Source organism: Eptatretus burgeri, chromosome 17, assembly GCF_056783735.1.
Source record: "Eptatretus burgeri isolate ZD-2024b chromosome 17, Ebu_testis_v1, whole genome shotgun sequence".
Classification (NCBI taxonomy): Eukaryota; Metazoa; Chordata; class Myxini; order Myxiniformes; family Myxinidae; genus Eptatretus; species Eptatretus burgeri.
Window position 1 is genome coordinate 43,554,824 of NC_140977.1, and position 8,310 is coordinate 43,563,133.

Below are 8,310 nucleotides of genomic sequence, written 5' to 3' on the forward strand. Positions count from 1 at the left end.
CTTTCAGTAGCGTAAAGTCACCTTCTGGGATGGAGCTACAATGTCACACCGACTGGCAGTGGAAGCTCGAGACTGAACGCTGAATGACATCCTCAAGAGCAGCAAAACCTCATTGGAAGGATTTTGTTGGTGTTATCCGGAGATTTCCGCCAAACTCTTCATATTGTGAGTGGTGACGCGAAAGCCAACGAGATTGATGCTTGATGCCTCAAATCTTCACACCTTTGGAAACATATAACAACTCTTCATCTGCCAACAAACATGCAGTCATTCCTTCACAGTAAACACGATACAGGTCAATTTGCAAAGCTGCTGTTGACGATTTGAGATGGCCAAGTGCAAAACATTAGTGACATATTTCATCAGTATACCACAGAATTTGGGGACCATTGTGTCTTCAGTCAAAGGTGTATCCAAACCTAATGCAACGCTACAAACACAGAGTGGCTTGTGAGCGCGCGATCCTTGCTCCACACAATGATTCAGTAGAAACCATAAACTGGGAACTTCTGCAGACCTTCCCAAAGCAAGCCACTTCATACAAATCAGTGGGCAAAACCATGACTGATGATGTCGCAGTGACATACCCCACAGAGTTCCTGAGCAGCCTCGAGCCTTCAGGAATGCCATCTCACAACCTCCTTCTGAAAATAGGAGTGCCTGTCATGCTATTACACAACCTTGACCCACCAAAGCTTTGCAACGGAACTCGAGTAATCATAAAACAGTTGCTGCCAAATTGCCTAAATGTCACCATCAGCGCTGGACCAAACAAAGGAGAGCAAGCCATGGTTCCAAGGATACTAATCATCCCATCAGACACAGACTTGACTTTTGACATTCAGCAAATTCAGTTTCCAATCAAATTCTGCTTTGCCATGACTATGAACAAAACCCGAGGACAAAGCCTCAATATTGTCGGAGTATGTCTCAAGAGTCCCCATTCACACATGGCCAACTGTACGTGGCAGCCTGCAGAGTGGGAAGCCACAAGCGACTTTTTATATACATTGTAATGGAAACAAAATTCACAATATTGTTTACAAGGAAGTTCTTCAGTGACACGAAGTCAGTTGCACTTTATCCTCTGTCGACATTGCTGTCCCTCATTTTCATTGTGTAACAGTTAATAAAAACAATTTCCAACTGTTCCCCATGTTTTGACTTTGCGACGCGATTTAACAAATGGTTACCCAGGTGTGTGTGTGTGTGTGTGTGTGTGTGTGTGTGTGTGTGTGTGTGTGTGTGTGTGTGTGTGTGTGTGTGTGTGTGTGTGTGTGTGTGTGTGTGTGTGTGTGTGTGTGTGTGTGTGCGTGTCGTTGATTGGAATCTACACATGCGGGTTTCAAAATGTGGAATGGAGTCCTCCAAGGGTGCGCTCAAAGTATCCACCTATATTTTGGTAAGGAGTCATGATTCATGGACCAAGATGTGATGTTTTCTGTTCTCAAAGTTTTGTGCCGAGGGCTCTCTTCAGGATCATCACTGAGCCCCGGACAGCTTCCAAATGTCGTTCGTTTGTAGTAATATTCCCAGGGATGGTTTTTAATATATCTGTGAGGTTCTTTGTCATCATTCCCATCACTCCAACTATCACTGAAACAACTTTGGCATTCTTCAGCTTCCAGGATTTTTTCACTTCATTCTTGAGGTCTTGGTATTTGGTCATTATCTTGATTTCTGCATTGTGTATTCCAAAATAATTGGTATTAACACCTCACTTAAGGGGCTGTCACACCTTGACGTTTTAGCCAGCGTATGCCGACGTATGAAAAATTTGGCGAATACGCTGGCACACGTCGAATACGTAATGGGTAAGTTTTGTATACGTTAAGAGCACGCTGAAGCACGCTGGCATACATCGTAGTACGCCGAGCTCGCCGACAAATTTTGTGCATGCTCAAAATTTTTCGACGTATGCCAGCATATGACTCACACGTTCCGCATACGCTGGCCATAAGTTGTAGGCACGTTATGCGATCGTTGACACACGTTACTTGTAAGTTACTCAGAAGTCGAAATACGTCGAGGTAATGTCTAGCGTACCCAAAACTTATTTGTAACCTATGAGTAACGTGCTTTGAACCTATGTGTAACGTATCTCCAACACATATTGATGTATGTAGACGTATTTGACGTCTTCCGGACGACCACAGAACTTACTGAACGCGTTTCTAACTTACAGCTACCATATAAAGTTGTATTGGCAGCGTTTAGGGGAATTGGTATATAAAAATGGGCTTCACAGGAGGAACCCATCAGTGTTCCAGACTCCATGTTTTTTTTCTTCTTCTTCGGCATGACGGTGATGTTGACACTTCGATGTCTAGTGCGGTTATGATTTGAATCGTCGAGCGGCAGCCTTTTAATAGGCTACGCCACGTGATCGTCGGCGATACTCTGCCGCGCTATGCATAAGTTAGACTATCGTTGGGCATAAGTTGTGAATGCCGACAACACGCTAAGCATTCGTTGGTATAAGTTATCTATAACTTATCGAAACGTTCTGTATACGTTACTAATACGTTATGCATACGTCCAACTCGTTAATATACGCCCAAAACTGAAAAAAAACATCAATAGTTCAGCATACGCCAGCATTTTAGATCAATTTTGATACGTTGCCATACGCTGGCTAAATCGTCAAGGTGTGACGGGGGCTTTAGCAATGCCTTCTTCTCTCCTTTTGTGCCGAAGTATGATATCTGGTTGCAATGCTATGTTTTCGATGTTCACCCTCGATGAGATCATTAGGTCATACGTGAGCGATAGTTCCATGTTTTCAGTCCTTGCTTTTGGTTATTGTTCCCACGAATTTTCTGGAACTAGGATATCGAAGTGTTTGCAGATATACCAGCAGTTAATATTACAAACTCTGTTGTGTCGTTGTGTGTACAGCTGTAATGACAGAAGGTTTTTTTTTAATTTATGTTATCATTCAGCATAACATATCACTCTCTTTGCAAATCGCACCTCCCCCCTCACCTTTTTTTTTGGTCCTTCTTGCCACTAACCCCCCCCCACCCCAACTCACTCTCTCTGTCTGCCCCCCCCAAATAAAATGCAGCATTTTCTTGTCGTACTTCTGTCGCATATACATATATATATATATATATATATATATATATATATATATATATATATATATATATATATGTATATACATAAACAGTATATATGTATATCTCCCGCTCCCGCTCCCTCTCTCTCCCTGTCCCCCCCCCCCTTTCCTCTCTCTCTCTCCCCACCCCTCTCTTTCTCTCTCTGTCTGCCTCTCTCGCTATCTCTCACTCTTCCCTCCCACAGTGTATAGCAACATTTCATGAGACGTCGCTCTCCCCACCTCCACCCCTTTCCTCGCTTCCCCTTCTTCAACCACTCCTCGCTTCCCCTCCCTCCTCTCCCTTACCTCTGTCCTCTCTGCCTCCCCTCCCTCCCCTCCCCCTCTCTCTTTCTCCACCCCCTCCACTTCACACTCCCGTCAGTAAAGCAGGTCAGGTCAGATGTGGGAGCATGCGCCAGAGCAGTGCGTTGCTGCGTCCACTTTCCGCCGGTACCCCAGGGGCTCCGTCTGGCCATCCCCCAGGCAGATGCCTGGCCCATCCCCATCTCCTTGAGATGCCGATCAACCTGCTGCAACCACGAGGCATGTGGTCAGCCCATTGGCCTCCTCCACTAACGAGGCTCCCTCGCTGAGAGAATCTGATGAGCAGGATCAGCATCAGGAAAACGAGCCACATGTCCATACGGTCACAGCTGATGCTCACGGACTATGCAGGTAACAAGTCTCATTTGAGTCTCTCTCAACAACTGCTCGTTTGACACAAAGTCCGACCAGCGATAACCAAGGATTCTCCGAAGAGACCTGGTACCAAAGGAATTAGGTCTCCGTCTCAGATCCTTGGTCAGAGTCCAAGTCTCACATCCATAGAGCAAGACTGGAAGCACCAAGGACCTGAAGACTCGGACTTTCGTCCTCCCGCGCAGGTACCGGCAGCGCCACACCCCATTATCCAGTGAATCCATGACTCCTCAAGCTCGAGCCAGACGTCTGTTGACCTCTGACTCACAGCCAGCAGAAACATGAATATCACTGCTGAGGTAAGTGACTCTCTCCACGACCTCAACATCCTCACCACAAACAGGCACAGACGTCAGCAAAGCGACGGGTTGTATTAGCTAGTATATGTGTGTATGTATATACAAATATACATACATATATATGTGTGTATATATATACATATATATATATACATACATATATATATATATATATATATATATATATACATATATATACATATATACATATATATACATATATACATATATAGAGTCCAGTCGTGAATTGCTGTTGGGAATTACTGTATATCCAGAAAATCCATTGCTTCGTTCTTTATGGGAAAGCTCACCCAGAAACATCCAAAAAGTCCTTTTAATAATAGCTCGTTTTTATATGTAACGAAAAATCTTATGTGACGGCTCTGGAAGCATCTCTCCAACCCCTGTAAAACTCCATCACGTTTGGACGTACCCCCACCCTAACCCCAACCTCCACTCCAAACCCCAACTTCAAACCCCAACCTCCACAAGTAAGGTATGTAATTTTTGAATGCCCCTAAAATAAGACATCGTTAACAGGTCAGCAATATCGATGATATTGCAAGAAATGAAATATATCTCACCTGTGATTGAATATTTCTTTAGATCTCCTCATGTGTCGATGAGCCTGGTGTGGTTCAGTGGTTAAGGCAGTGGCTTGGGATCCTTGGGGTCCTGAGTTAGAGACCCACTGGCTGCTGAGTTAGCATCAGGGTGGTTGACTCAGCCTGTCATCCTTCAGAAGGTCGGCGAAATGAGCACCAGTATACTGGTAATTACCCCCGCAGGGTCGAAGGCGACCAAAGGGTTGGCGTCAGGAAGGACATCTGGCCAGAAAAAGCATTGCCACAAGAAAGGGTACCATGATTGGAGCCCACAAAAAGCTGACCCCTGCTCAGGGAAAAAGGCTTTCAAATGGTGTGATGATGATCTCCTCATGCGTCGATTCGCCACCGTTTTGTGCTTCCCTTTGCCGTCCCTCTTGTCTCCTGCTCCCCTTGTTATACATTCTGTGTGTTAGCTGTTACACGACACTTGTCATTGTATATCTTTTTTTTTTAAAAGAAACAAAAAGTTACATGGAAACCATTTGAAAATAAAAAAAATAATCGTTGCCAAGGTTACCGGCTCCACCCACAATGAAATCTGACGTTTCCACTGAATTCCCACGTTTATACCAATAATACACACTCCAAAAATTGCTCATTTAAGATGAGACATCCCTAATTAAATTAATCAAACATCGATGATCAATTTACAATCAAAAATCAAATCACCATGTTAATGAAGTTCTATTAAACTGTTTGATGTATATTTGGTGAAGTAAGCCAAGGTGGTACCCTTTTTTTTTTTTTTACAAACTTTTCTTTCACCATTGAGAGTTGTATTGTTCGATGAGCAGTAAAATTATCTTTAAATCAATGCATGGATTGTGTTTTTACTCTTTTCGATTTTTGAATGATTTGGGCATTTGAGAGGTCACGTGACACCTTCTTAGTCGATCTTACCGGTCATGATCACATCTTGATTAACAGTTATTTTGCACATTTGATACCGTATTTGACGATCAGTGGTCACCCACCTGACCAAATTTATACGTGTCCGGGACTAAATCCAAAGAAAATTTGGCATTTTATAAAGCATTGTATATATGGATCTACCAATGTACAGATGCTAACAGATGGGAGCTCGTGTGTTTATAATTTATGAATTGTGAGAAAAAGACTTTGAAACCCCGATTTAGGTGCATTGTGGTAAAAAAAAAAAAAAAGTGATCCCATCAATTTTCATGGCGATTCATCTTGGGACTTCAGAGGAGTCGGGTCACAAACAAAGAAACATCTCATCTATATAAATATATATATAAAAATAAATAAATATATAAATAAATAAATAAATTGTTGTGGGCTAGGTATCGGTGGCGAGCACGACCGCTAGGTGGATCAGTAGAGTCAGCTCCACCGAACTCCCGGAATTTATAGGTCGTCACCCGGATAACTCCTGAGCCAACAGGTCCCTTATCGGACCGAAGATCGCCAATCGGTCGGCCACGTGGGATAAGGTCGATTGCCAATTTTAATTTACCTAGATACCCATGTCATCCAAACTACCGTGGAAATTCACCCTCGGCAGGATCTGCGCAATCCGGGCCGTTACTGAGCCGGATCCTAGCCGTACCCTGAGCGGAAAGTACGAGAATCCTGCCGGGCCGATTGCACGATTACGGAAACAATGAAGCCTCCTGGTTCCCGTTCACAGCACGGCAAACCAATGAAAGAAACACAGAAACGAGCTGAAACATTTAACAGAGGATTTATTAATAATGGGGGAAAGGGAACACATAAAGGCAGAGTTATCCGACTCTAAGAAATGCAGTCAATGTACAAGGCAAAAAGCACTTAACAGTTCCTACTTAAAGATGGGCCAACAGACAGACACACGCAGAAATGGACCCCAATGGTCTTTATTGAAGTCTTCCAGCTCGAGGAAAGGGAGCTGGAGACCAGACCTGCGCTTGGACCTGTCCACCTCGTGTGGTCTTCGACAATCTGGCTCGACGGGACTCGAACCCGCAACACGACGCCGCTCCAAGCACCAGGGACGGAGGAAAAGCATCGGACGCCAGGTGGACGAACGAGAGATGACCCGATCACTGCCAAGCCGACCAGACCAGACGAGTCGATCTCCGGCACCTCAAACCCGATCGTCCGACCCAAACACTGTTTCCAAGGCCCTGGCGTTCCTCATATTGCATTTCTCCTGCGGGCTGGGGTGTCGTGGGAAGGATCACCTTCTGAGATGTCTCGCCTCTCATTGGTCGAGAGCCTGTGGGAAAGTTCGCCGTCTGAGACGTCTCGCCTCCCATTGGTCCGGGGTTCATGGGAAAGTCGGCGTCTGAGACGTCTCGCCTCTCATTGGTCGCGGGGAACATTCCATCTCTCTGGGGCGGAGACGGAGCTCTGGTGGCCGAGGAAACTCCGCCCATGTACGTGCTGACACGCACGTGTTAATGGTGCCGATGGATGATGGTGGGACGAGAAACGAAGGAGGATATGGTTGTTGTAGTAATTGATGCAACAAAAGGTCAAACTATAAAATAATTCACAGCGAACGTACAATTATTTACTCATTAAACAAAGGGGAAGGACCACTGACTAGAAACACGGACTTATCGATATAACTTCTATAGGGACCCTGGCTGCTGTGTGCGATGGGTTCCAGATTCGTAACAATGTATATATATATATATATATATATATATATATATATATATATATATATATATATATATATATATATATATATATATATATATATACACACACAATGAAGTGCCTTTATTCCAAAGTTCCATAAAGACCATCTCTGGACAAAGCTAAGTGCCAGAATAAAGGTAGGATTTTCTTTCATTTTGTTTTCTCCTTGTCTGTATCAAAGTCCGCATGTCTTTACTTCACTTATTATTACATTTTGAATTACCCTTGTAAATATTTCCATTGTCATTAAATCCCCGCATATATTTAAAGTTGCTGTGTCCATGTATTTGTCATGGGGTTTGAGTATCAACCCCTTGTGCTGTACATCCATCTGTTCCATCGCTCTGCCTGTGCCGACTGCCCATCCAGCTCATGCCATAATCTCTGAGGATCACATGTCCCCCTCCTAAGAAAAACTGCTCAGCTATCTGGGCTGGCCGGTGTTCACCGCCTGTCCACCACAATTGGGCGTGTGGGATTATCCTCACCACCCACTATAATATATACATCCACATTATACAGTACATACATATATATATATATATATATATATATATATATATATATATATATATATATATATATATATATATATATATATAACATTAGTGGGGGTAGATGGAGGAATCCCATTGTGAAGATAGGCTTGTATAGTATAGCATGGACTGTGGACAGGTAGGAGACATCTCGATGTAATATAAGTCGGGAATACTGTGAGCTTAAGATTGTTTACGTGTCACCATCTGGGGCGTGGTCTTGTGTCAACTAGGTCGGGTCTCAGGTGAGTTTGTCCCAGTGTGCGATTGCCCCCTGTGACCTTTTCCTGTTTTCACATTTACAAGGCCGGCCATAAAAATAAAAACCACGTTTTTACAACAACATCAACAACAACAGCCGACCAAACTGCCGACAGAACTGAACATTCCTAAGCAGAAAAAACCCACCTCCCAGG